An 11,889-nucleotide genomic window follows, 5' to 3' on the forward strand; every position below is an offset into this window, starting at 1 on the left:
TCCACGGCTTGCTTGATCCATGCGCACTCGCCCGTGAACATATCGGGTTCTACGTAAGAGGGGTGAACAACATCCATTGTAGCTGCGGAATCACGAAGCACTCGGCACTCTTTCCCGTTCACGAGGAGGTCTTGCATGTAAGGCTCGAGAAGCTTCACGTTCTCGTCAGTGCTGCATAATGACAAAAACACGACTTTTGTTTTTGTTTCTGGACACTGCGCCGAAAAGTGACCCGGCTTCTGGCACGTATAACACACGCGCGCTTGCGTCGTCTCGAACCGCATTCTGCGTTCGGCTTCGGCTGCCGCCGTCTCCTTACGTTCGGTCGGACTGCTTTCACTCGCATCCGCACTACGTGTGTCCCCTCTTGCTCCCATGGGTGTGAACTTCGGCCTCTCAAACTTGGAGCGAAATTCACCCTTTTCACCGTCCTTAGCTCCGCGCGCCCGACGCGTCACAAACTCCTCGGCTAGCTCAGCGGCTTTAGCCACCGTACTAACGTCTGGCCTATCCAAGACCCAGTACAGCACGTTCTCAGGTAACCGACTATAAAACTGTTCCAGCCCGAAACACTGCAGAACTTTCTAGTGGTCACCAAACGCTTTCTCTTCTTTGAGCCACTCCTGCATGTTTGACATAAGCCTGTAGGCAAACTCTGTATATGACTCACTTCTGCCTTTCTCATTTTCCCGAAACTTCCGACGGAACGCCTCCGCTGACAGCCTGTACTTTTTTAGCAGACTCGATTTCACTTGGTCGAAATCCTCTGCCTCCTCTCTCTTCAAGCGAGAGACTACGTCGGCCGCCTCGCCGGGTAACAAAGTGAGCAAGCGCTGTGGCCACGTTTCCCGAGAGAACCCCTGCTTCTCGCACGTTCGCTCAAAGTTAACCAGGAACAAACCAATGTCCTCTCCAAGCTTAAACGGCCGCATCAGGTCAGTCATTTTGAACGATACTCGTTCTCCTGCACCGTGTGCCTGACTTCCATTACGAGCGCGTTCCATCTCTACCTCGAGACGCTTCATTTCCAAAGCATGTTGACGGTCGCGCTTCTCTTTCTCTTTCTCTTTTTGCTCTTTACGTTCGCGCTCCTGTCTTTCTCTTTTTGCCGTCTCCCTCTCCTCCATGGTCTCAAGACATTCCGACAGTTCGTCATCCTCAGCTTCTAACTCAAGAATAGCCCTTAGCAGTTCTGGTTTTCTGAGTTTGTCTGAGACATCCAGACCCAACTCTCTTGCAAGCTCCAGCAATTTCGGTTTGCGCAACGACTTCAAATCAATGGCTGCTCTGAATGCTGCTTTCTCTACTCCCTACTATTGTCTTGCCGCAAACTAACCCGGCAGCAACGACAACCACAATTACCAGCTCTGTTTCTGACACTAACAAAAGCCTGGCAAAACTCAGAAGAAGAAAGTCCCGCACTCACCAAACCTCGCAGCCAAGAATTCAGCGCAGTCGTTTCGCTTCGGGCAACCAGTCATCACACAGGGCTCGCGACACTGCTCCCGGATGGTCGTTGTGCTGCTCAGCATAGAGTCGACCGCATATCTTCGCTGCTGGCCTCCGTTGTCGCGATCTCACCGCTGGCAACCAGTTGTTGCAAATGGGTAGCAAGCCGCAAGGGTAGCGTTGGCCTGGCGGCCTGGGGCACAGCTGGAAGCATCCGAAGGTCCTGGCAAAGGATGAGTCGACTGCTAACAGAACAACTTGTTTATTCTAGCATCGCAAAAGAGCGGCCGGTCAGGTCGACCGAAGTGGAGAAACGGGAGCCCACGTTACTCGACTGAATAAATCGAAGCTTCTCTCTTGGCGTCCGGGGGCAGCTGCTTTTATACTCTCGGAGGCGAGGGCAAGAAGGAACGGCTCGCAAGACGCGCACGTGGCGGCGGCTCACGGACACGTTGTGACAAGAAGTGACGTATCCGCCGGGCCGGCGCCGGTCAGACCTCCTCGCTTCACATTTGGGGAGCTCCTCTCCCCGGCTGCCGCGCTTTGACAAGCGTGGGCACCAACATGCACACACACACACACACACACACACACACACACACACACACGAAGACACGTGGCATTGGAACATGCCTGGACGCGCTCAGCAGGAGGCGTTGGGACAGCGCTGAACTGGCCAAAATCTCCGCCGCTGTGAACGAAGCCCCGGCGTCCGTTGCATCCGTGCCGGCTATACCGCACGTCGGAGGCGATACGTAACAATGGCTATGTATCCTGCAATTTAATTTCTGGCCATGTGCTTCAAAGTTGCGTGTCAATCTCCTGATTTTCCTGACAATATCGGGTGATGTGCGGGCCCAAACAGTTTCTGGTGAATCCATGCAGGTGTGCAGGGGGTAATCTGCACTACAAGTGCTGCTTTGATTGCTTTCAGTTCAGCTTTTCTAGGTGTAGGATGACCTGGAATGGTACTCACTTATATGGGGTTTAATTTTATGTAGTGTCATACTACTGTTACACTGATGTTGCCACATCAGTGTACTATATGTGCCTGATGTTTGCTTGCATCTTTATGATTAGCAACCTCCTCTGTGTGTTTGGCAGTTGCATATAGCCTCCTGGCCTAATTGTTTGCCCCCATATTTCCCGGTATGGGCCTGCTGTGTTTTGAGTTCAGGTGCTCCCGAGGTTGTTTCTGAAGGGAGGGGTAGTCGTCTTGGCATCTCATATGCTAGCTGGTATAGTATCTTGGGACCAGGTTCTGAGCTCTTGAGGCAAAGAATTTGTGCTGCAGGCTTCAATTCTACTCTGTCTAGGGGCTTGTTCGTTTGCTCTTTCTCATAGAGGTCTTCAAGCATGGTAAAGTCGGAAAGACCTGTTATTACCCGATGCTTTTATTCAATGTGTTGTCTTTTTTGTGCGCTGCTGGTAATTCATACTGCACAATACCTTGGACACAAGCACAGCATCTGCGATTTTCCATAGTATCCACTCGTCAACACCCCCCCACCCCCATGATTTCAAGATTATTCTTTTCACCAGGTGTAGAATTTGCATCCAGGCATGACATAATTGTTTCACCCACGTGCTCTCTCTGCCGTCATGGTCTTACACTAGCTGAGGATTTGTGGATGTTGAATTGTGGGTATGTTTCTCCAGCTATTGGGAGCACAATGTGCAATCTGGAGTAGTTCTTGATTCTAGTCTTTTTTCCAACGTCCATGTAAGCTGACTTATAAGAAAGCGAGAGGCCAGACTGGCCAAGAAAGTTTGCAGTGTTGTCGAGAGCTTGTTGCATCATTCTTGATTTCTGCATAAGATAGCTTTCCCATAGACTGTAGTACACCATAGGCTGTAGTACTTCTTGTAGTATACCTGTGATGTTGGTGTAGGTGGGCCAAATGTACCTCCAACTCTCACCTGGAAATATCTGTCTTTCAAAAAGTTACTGTTTAACTTAGGTGCTCTACAAGAATTTTTTTTGCTCATCGTTCCTCTTATTAGAGTAGCATGAGGTACTGCTGTTAAAAGCCTCTTCACTCTCTTCATTCTTTCATAAGCAGTATTACACAATGGCCTGCAATAAAGTTTCTGCTGCTTATGGCCCACTCATATCTGCCTGAAGGGACAACTCTTAAAAAAGGTTTTCTTTGTGCTATGTGTACGTCGTAGTATGAGCATTCATGTCTTGACCTTTATACATCTGTTGAACCAGCTTCCTGACAGGGTACTTGCTATACCTGATTATGCTTATTTGTGCAGTGCTGTTGAACAATACATATTGATGCAATGAATGTTTACACACTCGAATTATCCCGAAAGATGGTTGTTGCAAAATTGTGCCCTTTGCTTTAGATTGGTGTTAGATTTTGCAGAAGCATGCCCCCTATGCAATAGTCTTTGGAAGTTTAAGGGTTCAATAAAAGGTGATGAACTAAACCTAAGTGCAATAACTTTTTTTACCTATGACTCCCATCGAAATGCGACTTTCATGGCTAGCAAATGAACCCCTCACCTTGTGTTAACAGCAGAATGCTATAGCTACAGTGACAGGTGAATAAATTGAACAATATTTTTGGCTATAGATTTTTTTCTTGCCTGTATGTAAGTAAAATTTGGAATAAGTTTGTCATTGCAAAAAAAAGCTGTTTGTGGTCCTTTATTGAATAAACCAGATATTGTGTATAGTTGAAAAGCAGAAATTTGTTCTAAAATCCTCTGGTGATATGTTCTTGCAATTATCATGGTATTTCATTACTTATAAAGATAGTAATCACCGCGGATATCATTACATGGGTTTACACACTAATATATGTGATAACAAACTTATTAGAAACATGTAAGGCATGAATGTTTCTGCACACTTGATCAGCTGTGAACGTGCAAGAACTGTTTGTACTTAAAAGATTCAAAGTTTCACAGGAAGGGAATGCAACTGGCTGACTTCACTGCGCAGTTTTTATTTACTTTTCTTTAACGTGTCGTTTTCTACTGTTTTATCCCCAAAAGAACCGGCTGTATGCCTACTTTTCCCATTGTTGCATGAGTTTTACATGACGGTGCAGAAGGGTACGTTGTCACTGTGTCTAGCAAGCGAATAAATTACTTAATTTACTAGCTGTAGAGTAATTACCTTTCAAAGCAAATGTTAATACAGGTGCAGTAAAAATACAAAGTCCGAAACATATTCAATGTTTATTGGTTTCTGTGCAAGAAAAAAAAACATTATCCAGAGAAGAGGTGCAACTTAACGTGCATGTAATATTCGAAAACGAATTAACGACGCTGTTTTTCAAGCCACGGATTTAATGCTATCGTAGAAAATTCATTACAATAGCCTACAATTTTGCTCTGACAAATTTAATAAGTGAGGTAACAGCAAAGCAGATTATAGCAGATTACTGAAATTTTAGCTCTGTGTTTGTCTGGTTCAGCTCTACGCCAGCAGGGGGCTTCACCGCTCCGGCCGCTCACGTTTACGCCCCCGCTCATCCGGCAAACCGCCCAAACCACCCCCGTTTGCCGGAATAGCGGACATGCTAAATGTCTAAATACCGGTATTCCGGTAAACGCGGGCGGTTAGCCGGATGACCGGGGGCGTAAACGTGAGCGGTCAGCTTGGTGGCGCCAGCGGGTGATGCAAAACTCAACCACATAAACACAGAGCCAATTACTATATTCTGCTTAGCTGCTGGCGTAAATTTTTGACAGCCGCGTAATTGTGTTCACAATTACGCCGCTGCCGAAAATTTGCACCAGCAGCGAAGCAGAGTATAGTAGGATACTGCAATTTTAGTTCTATGTTTGTCTGGTTGAGCTCAACGCCACCAGGCGGCTGCACCGCCCCGGCCGCTCACGTTTACGCCCCCGCCCATGCGGCAATCGGCCCAAAGCGGATTGCCGGATGTCGACTTGCCGGAATAGCGGACACGCTAAAAGTCTAAACTAATTGTGGTAGTAATCATCTCGTGTAAAGTGACGGCCGCAAACGCGCAAATCCTGGCGCCAATCGGATTGAGACAGTCCGATGCGCTGCAGCCACTCCGCTCGTCTGCTGCCTTGCAGAGGGACGCGATGTCGCAGCTTGAAATATTGCCAGTCGCTACGTTTGCCGCCCACAGAGTAACAAGGCCCAACCATGGTGCTTGCGAAAATAAAGATCGAGATCAACACTGACTGCGGAGCTCTCGTCAACACGGAGCACGTTGTAACACAAGCAGACGACACTCGCTTTGTGCCGGAAGTGCTTAAAGGGATACAGAATAAAAATCGAAGAATATAGAGAAAGCCCCACAATTGCATTCCTAAGACACGATTGCTACAGTATATAGTCATTATTCTGGTTACTTTTGAGCGGATGGCTTTATTTTTGACGCTCTATGAGCGGCCACCGCGTCACTCGCAAAGCGCTCCCGACAACAAGCCGGCGGATCTGACGTCACACCTACCCTCAACAGCCGCAGAGCGAACTGACCGGCTGCGCAGTTTTGTTTTCCTCGCGCCGCGCAGTGCAAAATGCAAAGTTCTAGTGAGAGTGACAGCATGAGCGGAGATTGTGACTCCGACTTGGATGAGCGGCCTACTGAACGACCACGAACGATAAAGGCATATGCCTACGATCCGTGCGCGTCGTCAAGCGAAATTGACGACGACCCCCGCAGCAGTCCCCCTTCGCGGTGCCGAGGGAGTCTGGACCAGCAAAGTGGTGTTTACACTGTGCATTCCATGTACACGCGTTCGCCTCGAGAGATCAGGGGTGGCATCATAAGTGGAAACAAGATATAAACGCGGTTCCTGCGGCTCGGATCGCAAGGTCGCACCTGTCACGAATGAGTTAGCGAGACGAGAGGCGCACGCCTCATTGACAGTGTTGCATCCGTGGCGGTGCGCCCAGCGTGATTCACTCACGCAAACGCTTTTCCATGTTTGGTTTCAACAGAGCGAGGACGCTTATGCCTCAGGCTATGCAATGTCAGGCGACGTAAGGAAATTACTCTGCGTTCTGCGCAAAGCGGCTTGCTCCGCCCGCTTGGTTGTATGTGGTATATGGGTAGCTGCTAGCGCATAAAACATGAAAGCTACCAATGTACAATATACGTTCCGTGAGTACACACTGTACAAAAAAAAAAAAAAACGTAGAAATCGTTGAAGATATCGACGCGTGTAGAACTCCCTATACCTACGCCATCGGCGCAGGTTTCGCCGGAGGCGTGAGCACAACAGTCGGCTGCCGACTCTCGCGCGGCAGGTGCTTGATGCGCGGAATGCGATGAAGCAACGGGTAAGGATTGAAGCCAAGCATGTGCAGTGGCTGAAATGCGCCTCTGTAAGCAGGGAACGTCTTGTTATTCACGGAGTGAACGAGTACATGCGCAGCGGTTTCAGCGTCCCGTTGTTTCATCGCAGCCGTGCACTCCTTCCTTTGGTGCAAACGAGATGGCGCCACCAGTCTCATATCGGCGAATTTTTTTTCGTCAGCCGTCGCTTCAGACGATGCGGATTTCGATTCATTCTGGCAGAATTGGCCAAACATCTGGCTCAGAACGTCGTACAAACGACGAATTACGGTCAAACGGAACCTGTGCGCAAAACTACAGCGTGAACAAGCCAGCGGTTCACGGGAGAAGCATTCATGATAGGTTCTACGCGAGAAAAATACTACCGCTGCCTGCCGTTTTCACATGCGCACAGCAGACCCTCGGCATTCTGCGGCGTTGACACGGCTGCTCCACACATCAAACCACAAATCCACGAGGTGAAAGACGAGGTTTTCGAAGAGCTCACACGAGGAAGCGGTGTGAATAGGACGGTCGAACAAAGAAAGCGCGTTGCTGCAAACGTCAACTCGCCCCTTCGCGCGCTCAGTGTGGACGATCGCTCGCAATGGGCCTGATGGGCCTCGAGGTGGGTAAGCGTGACGTGTTAACCGGTTTTGCCGGAGCTTTCGGAGGAGGCCGGTAGATGCTGTGATTTGAGAAATATTCACTAAAATAATTACTTTTCGCTCACTTCTCCTCAGAAAGAGTGTTGTTTTGGTTGCTCTCGGTGCGACAGCTATCACTGGAGACAAATCTCAGCGACAAATTTTTTATTCACTATCTCTAGTGAGAAATTGTCCTTGTGGATTCTCTTTTTGTTATTTTCTTTTTATAAAAACAAATTAAGTAACATTCCAACTATTACGAACAGCATTTGTTCACCATAACGTTGAGAAAATTATCGATGACGCGCACTGGGCAGCCAATCAGATAGCTCGCCCTATACTAGCGTCATTAGGGCAATTTACGTCAAATCGTTAGGGCGGCCGAAAATTCAGCCGAGCGGTGTGCTGCGATCGGCAGCGATGTACATTTTTAAAACCTTATAAATTACACGCGTTACGCGGTGCACTTTGATGCGTAATTAATGATCAGAAGGACCTACTTTAACTTCTCAGTACGTTTGTACAAAATCGCCAAAATCGTTTCAGGGTCCCTTGAAGAGAAAGATGGCCTCCTATATCATGGCATGTGCACATGCAATGCCTCGTAGTTCTCTAATCGTCGTGATGACACCACGCGCGAGCCCGAAAATGAAAAAAAAAAAATACGGATGTCGAAAGTCTTGTGTACAATTATGCGTGTCACTGCGGTCGAAAGACAGCCATGTATTATTTCATCTTTTCGCGAAAGAAGCAGACAACGCGCATCGGAGAGCGACTTGGGTAAGAAACTTCGCATCGAGGAAAAGTGACGACTGATGCTAGACATTGTTCGAAACGTCTAACTCGGGGCTTCTTTCTTCCCGGCCAGTAGAACATTACTTTCAATATCTTGCTGGCGTTCCAAATCGCGGAGTGTGCTTTGTTTATGCAGGCGCTTTAGTAATTATAATGCTGTACGTTTAATTAGCTTCATTTGGCTTCGTTCGTTTATAGCTTTCTGTCCCAGCATTATTGTTACTAATGCTTTAAGCAGCAGCAATATTCTTGCTAATGTACTTTTGTCTGCAGGTACAGCAGCAGAAATGATAACTGCCTCAGAAGGTCTTAAGTTGATCATGACACATGTTATGCAGCGGGGCGATCGACATATTGTTTTAATAGCATGCTTTAGTTTAGCGGTGCAAGCAGCAGATGCTGTTTTCTCATTCAACGCTTTGAGTTCTAGTTTATTTGCTCGCAAGACATTTAGAAGCAACAGCAAACGGCGCTCGTTCCAGCTTTGGTGCGTTCGACTTGCGCACAGCGCCGCTAGTTTGTTTTCCGACACCGTGCACACAACTAAATTCCATTACAACTGGTTCAGTTCGTTTCCAAGTCGTATTTACACTAATACAGGTGACTTTGCTCAAAGAAACCTTTCGCTAAATTTTTGAATGCTTTTGGAAGAAACTCAACTTGGTCCGATTTGTTGTTATTCACTTCTTTCGTTTCACTATAGGTTTGAGGATTTCTATGGCCGGCGGGTGTCTGCTGTGTTCGCAAGCCCGAGCTCTACCCCCAACACTGCGTACTGCAAGCATGAACAAGCGCTAGTCATCGGACGCAGACCACCTCATCACAAGCATCAGCTAATCATAAAAAGAAAGGTGCGGCCCCGACTCACAAAAGGAACTCTCCCTGGTTTTTATCTCAAGACACACTGACCAGGTAACGTTACAGTTTTTAGCCTCAGTGCAGAATATCCGTATTTAGCTTCTGAAAGTAAGACAGACGTTACTGCCTATATATTGTGAGATGCTGTACAAGTGATATACTACAACACGATTCGCAGTGCGGAGTTGCCTATGAAAACAGCAGCACCGCTAACAAGTGCTTGCACCTTTAGGAGGCCCGCTACTCACAAACACTTCCCTTTTTTAAACCCCCGGCTCGCTTGAAAGGCTTTTTGTTTCCAGGAAAAAAAAGATCGGATGCGGCTCGCTGGGCAGGCCGGACGTTGGCACGTACAGCGCAATGATTTCTGCGGTTTCGTCGCTGAAATCCTTGAGACCGATCAAAATAAGTTAATCGGCAGCAGGGACCCTTTCGGCTTCGACGAAACGCCTCGATTCGACGCCACGAACGAGAAACGCGTGAGCGCAACACCAAGCTAGGGTGGCTAACCAAGCTAAACAGCCGCCGTAAACCGGGATGTAGTAGCCATTTTTGTTTATTTGGACGGTGTTGCCAGCACAAGTAACGGATTCTGGAGTTGCCAATTGTAGAAGAATAATTTACTAATATAGCTCAAACTATTTGTTCTCTTTAATGTCCCATTAAAGGGCCGCTCCCCAGGTGTGGCCATTTTTAGCTTACAAGCGCTGTGCATACTATGCTCTTTAACGATCATGCCTGCAAAATATGACACCGCTACGCGCCGAAAAAAGAGCTGACATTTCAAACCGAACGCCGTGCGCCATTCTCCTCGCGGGAGCCGGCGCTCCCAACCGGAGCGTCGACGTCAGTCGCACAAGTGCACGACGTAAATGGCAGTTCTGTGACGTCACTCACAGTGACATGTGACTGCGAGAATTATTCAAGGTAACATCAGTTATCTGTTTGATCTGTTTCTGCAATGAACAAATGAAATATTAGTGAAATAATAAAACATACGAACCTAATATTGCGTGTATTTTTTTCTACTTCGTGCCGTAGCAAGGGAGGTGTAAACTTCCGTATCGTCTGCTTGTGCCGACGTCTAGCAGTCGCACGCGCAGAGAACAAAACTGCCACTTTCTACTATGTTCAAGTGCGCTATCATGCCCTTTCATCCGCTCACTTATACCACAGTGTTCATGTGGTATTGGCTTGTACCGCTAGTGAGGGGCATCGTGATACAGCTATAGTACGTACAACAACCCGTTGCATCGCTGTAAGGATCCATGAGCCGGACCAGCCTCTGCAAACCTGTGCCCACTGAGGGATCCATTTCGCAGAAGCAGCCACACAACAACGCATATATATATATATATATATATATATATAAACACATGGTGCAAGTCACAATTATAAAACCTACAGTTTTCGGACGTCAGACGTGTGACGACCGTACACCGTATATTTTATGATTGTATCTTGCACCATGTTCTTAAATATCATTTTTTTTTATTGAACAGCTGGCTAACGTTAGATGAGACACAGGGTATATAGCACCTTGTCTTGCAGTGCAATGTGTGTTTTAGTGTTTTTCTTTTGAATTTTACTTAATATTACCAGCCTTGCTATTCTCAAAGTCAATTGTACTTTTTGTATATATGCCTATTTGTAATTTGCGCTTATTTCTCTGTACCTATCAATTGTAAGAAGGGAGTGGGGGGTAGGGGCATAACTTTGAATTATACTCTGTGCATGTCGTCAAATTTCTGTGCATACGACAGTTGATGGATCTGGAACTAGCCTGTGGCTGAGGATCAGGTGAAATGTATGAAAATATATGCACTGTGTATTTAATCTTTGCATAAATTCATTATTCAAATACCGCGTCAATTTGCGCGAATGTGTAAATCAAGAAAAAGTATTGGTCCTGTCTAAGTTAGAATACGCATGCTTTGTTTGGGACGCACACCATGCTAACACAACACACTTGAAGCAATTGAGAACTATGCAGCTCGATATACTTAGATTATTCCCGTATCACAACAGTGTAACCAAACTTAAATCGCGAGTATAATTATTACCAACCTAGACATAAGTCATCTTATATTTAGGTTGTGCTATTGCCACAAATTCTACCATTTCTCTTTTAGCTTGCCTTGCTAATTTTTCCAGCTCACAGTTTATCCTGCCGCATAAACCATGCGCCAATTAGCTGTCTTCCCTCCGCTTGCGCCAGACTTCCGCTTCTCTGCGCTCATCTTTTCTGTAGACTGCGCGATACTGGAATGATTTTCCCCAAGACGCTGAGCTCTACTCCGATCCACAGGGTTTCAACGCTGCTATCGAATCTAGCAACTCCCGTCTACAAATCTGGTAACAAGTGTCACCTCTCTAACTACAGGCCAATTTCAAGAGGGTCGCCACTACTTTTGCCGTACCAAGGACAATGGTGGCGATTCAAAGATGCTGGTGCGACGAATGAAGTTATTTCAATGCTGATTATAGCCATGTAATTTTTCATTTGGCATCCATAGAGCATAAACCCCAACATCACTTATATGTGCGTGATTGATTCAAACATCTATGTATCTATTGTAAGATACGCACTATGTTACTATCTAGTTACATTTTGACAAGTGCACTCATGTGCTTACATCTAAACCACGTAGCGTAGGCACTCTATTAACGTTACAGTGTACGTGCCATGCAGCGAGTGACGTTGGTGTTCACAAAAAGCCCGATGCTCGCTAGAGGTGCTAGGGTTTGAGGAAGAACAGTAAGGAAAAGAACGTTTGCGTTAAATACCTGCGCATAAAAAGCGCGGGAAGAATGGGTCAATATTTATATAATATAACGAGGCGTGCATCGAAGTAATCATGTGA

The sequence above is a fragment of the Dermacentor variabilis genome, chromosome 1 (genome assembly GCF_050947875.1).
Source record: "Dermacentor variabilis isolate Ectoservices chromosome 1, ASM5094787v1, whole genome shotgun sequence".
Classification (NCBI taxonomy): Eukaryota; Metazoa; Arthropoda; class Arachnida; order Ixodida; family Ixodidae; genus Dermacentor; species Dermacentor variabilis.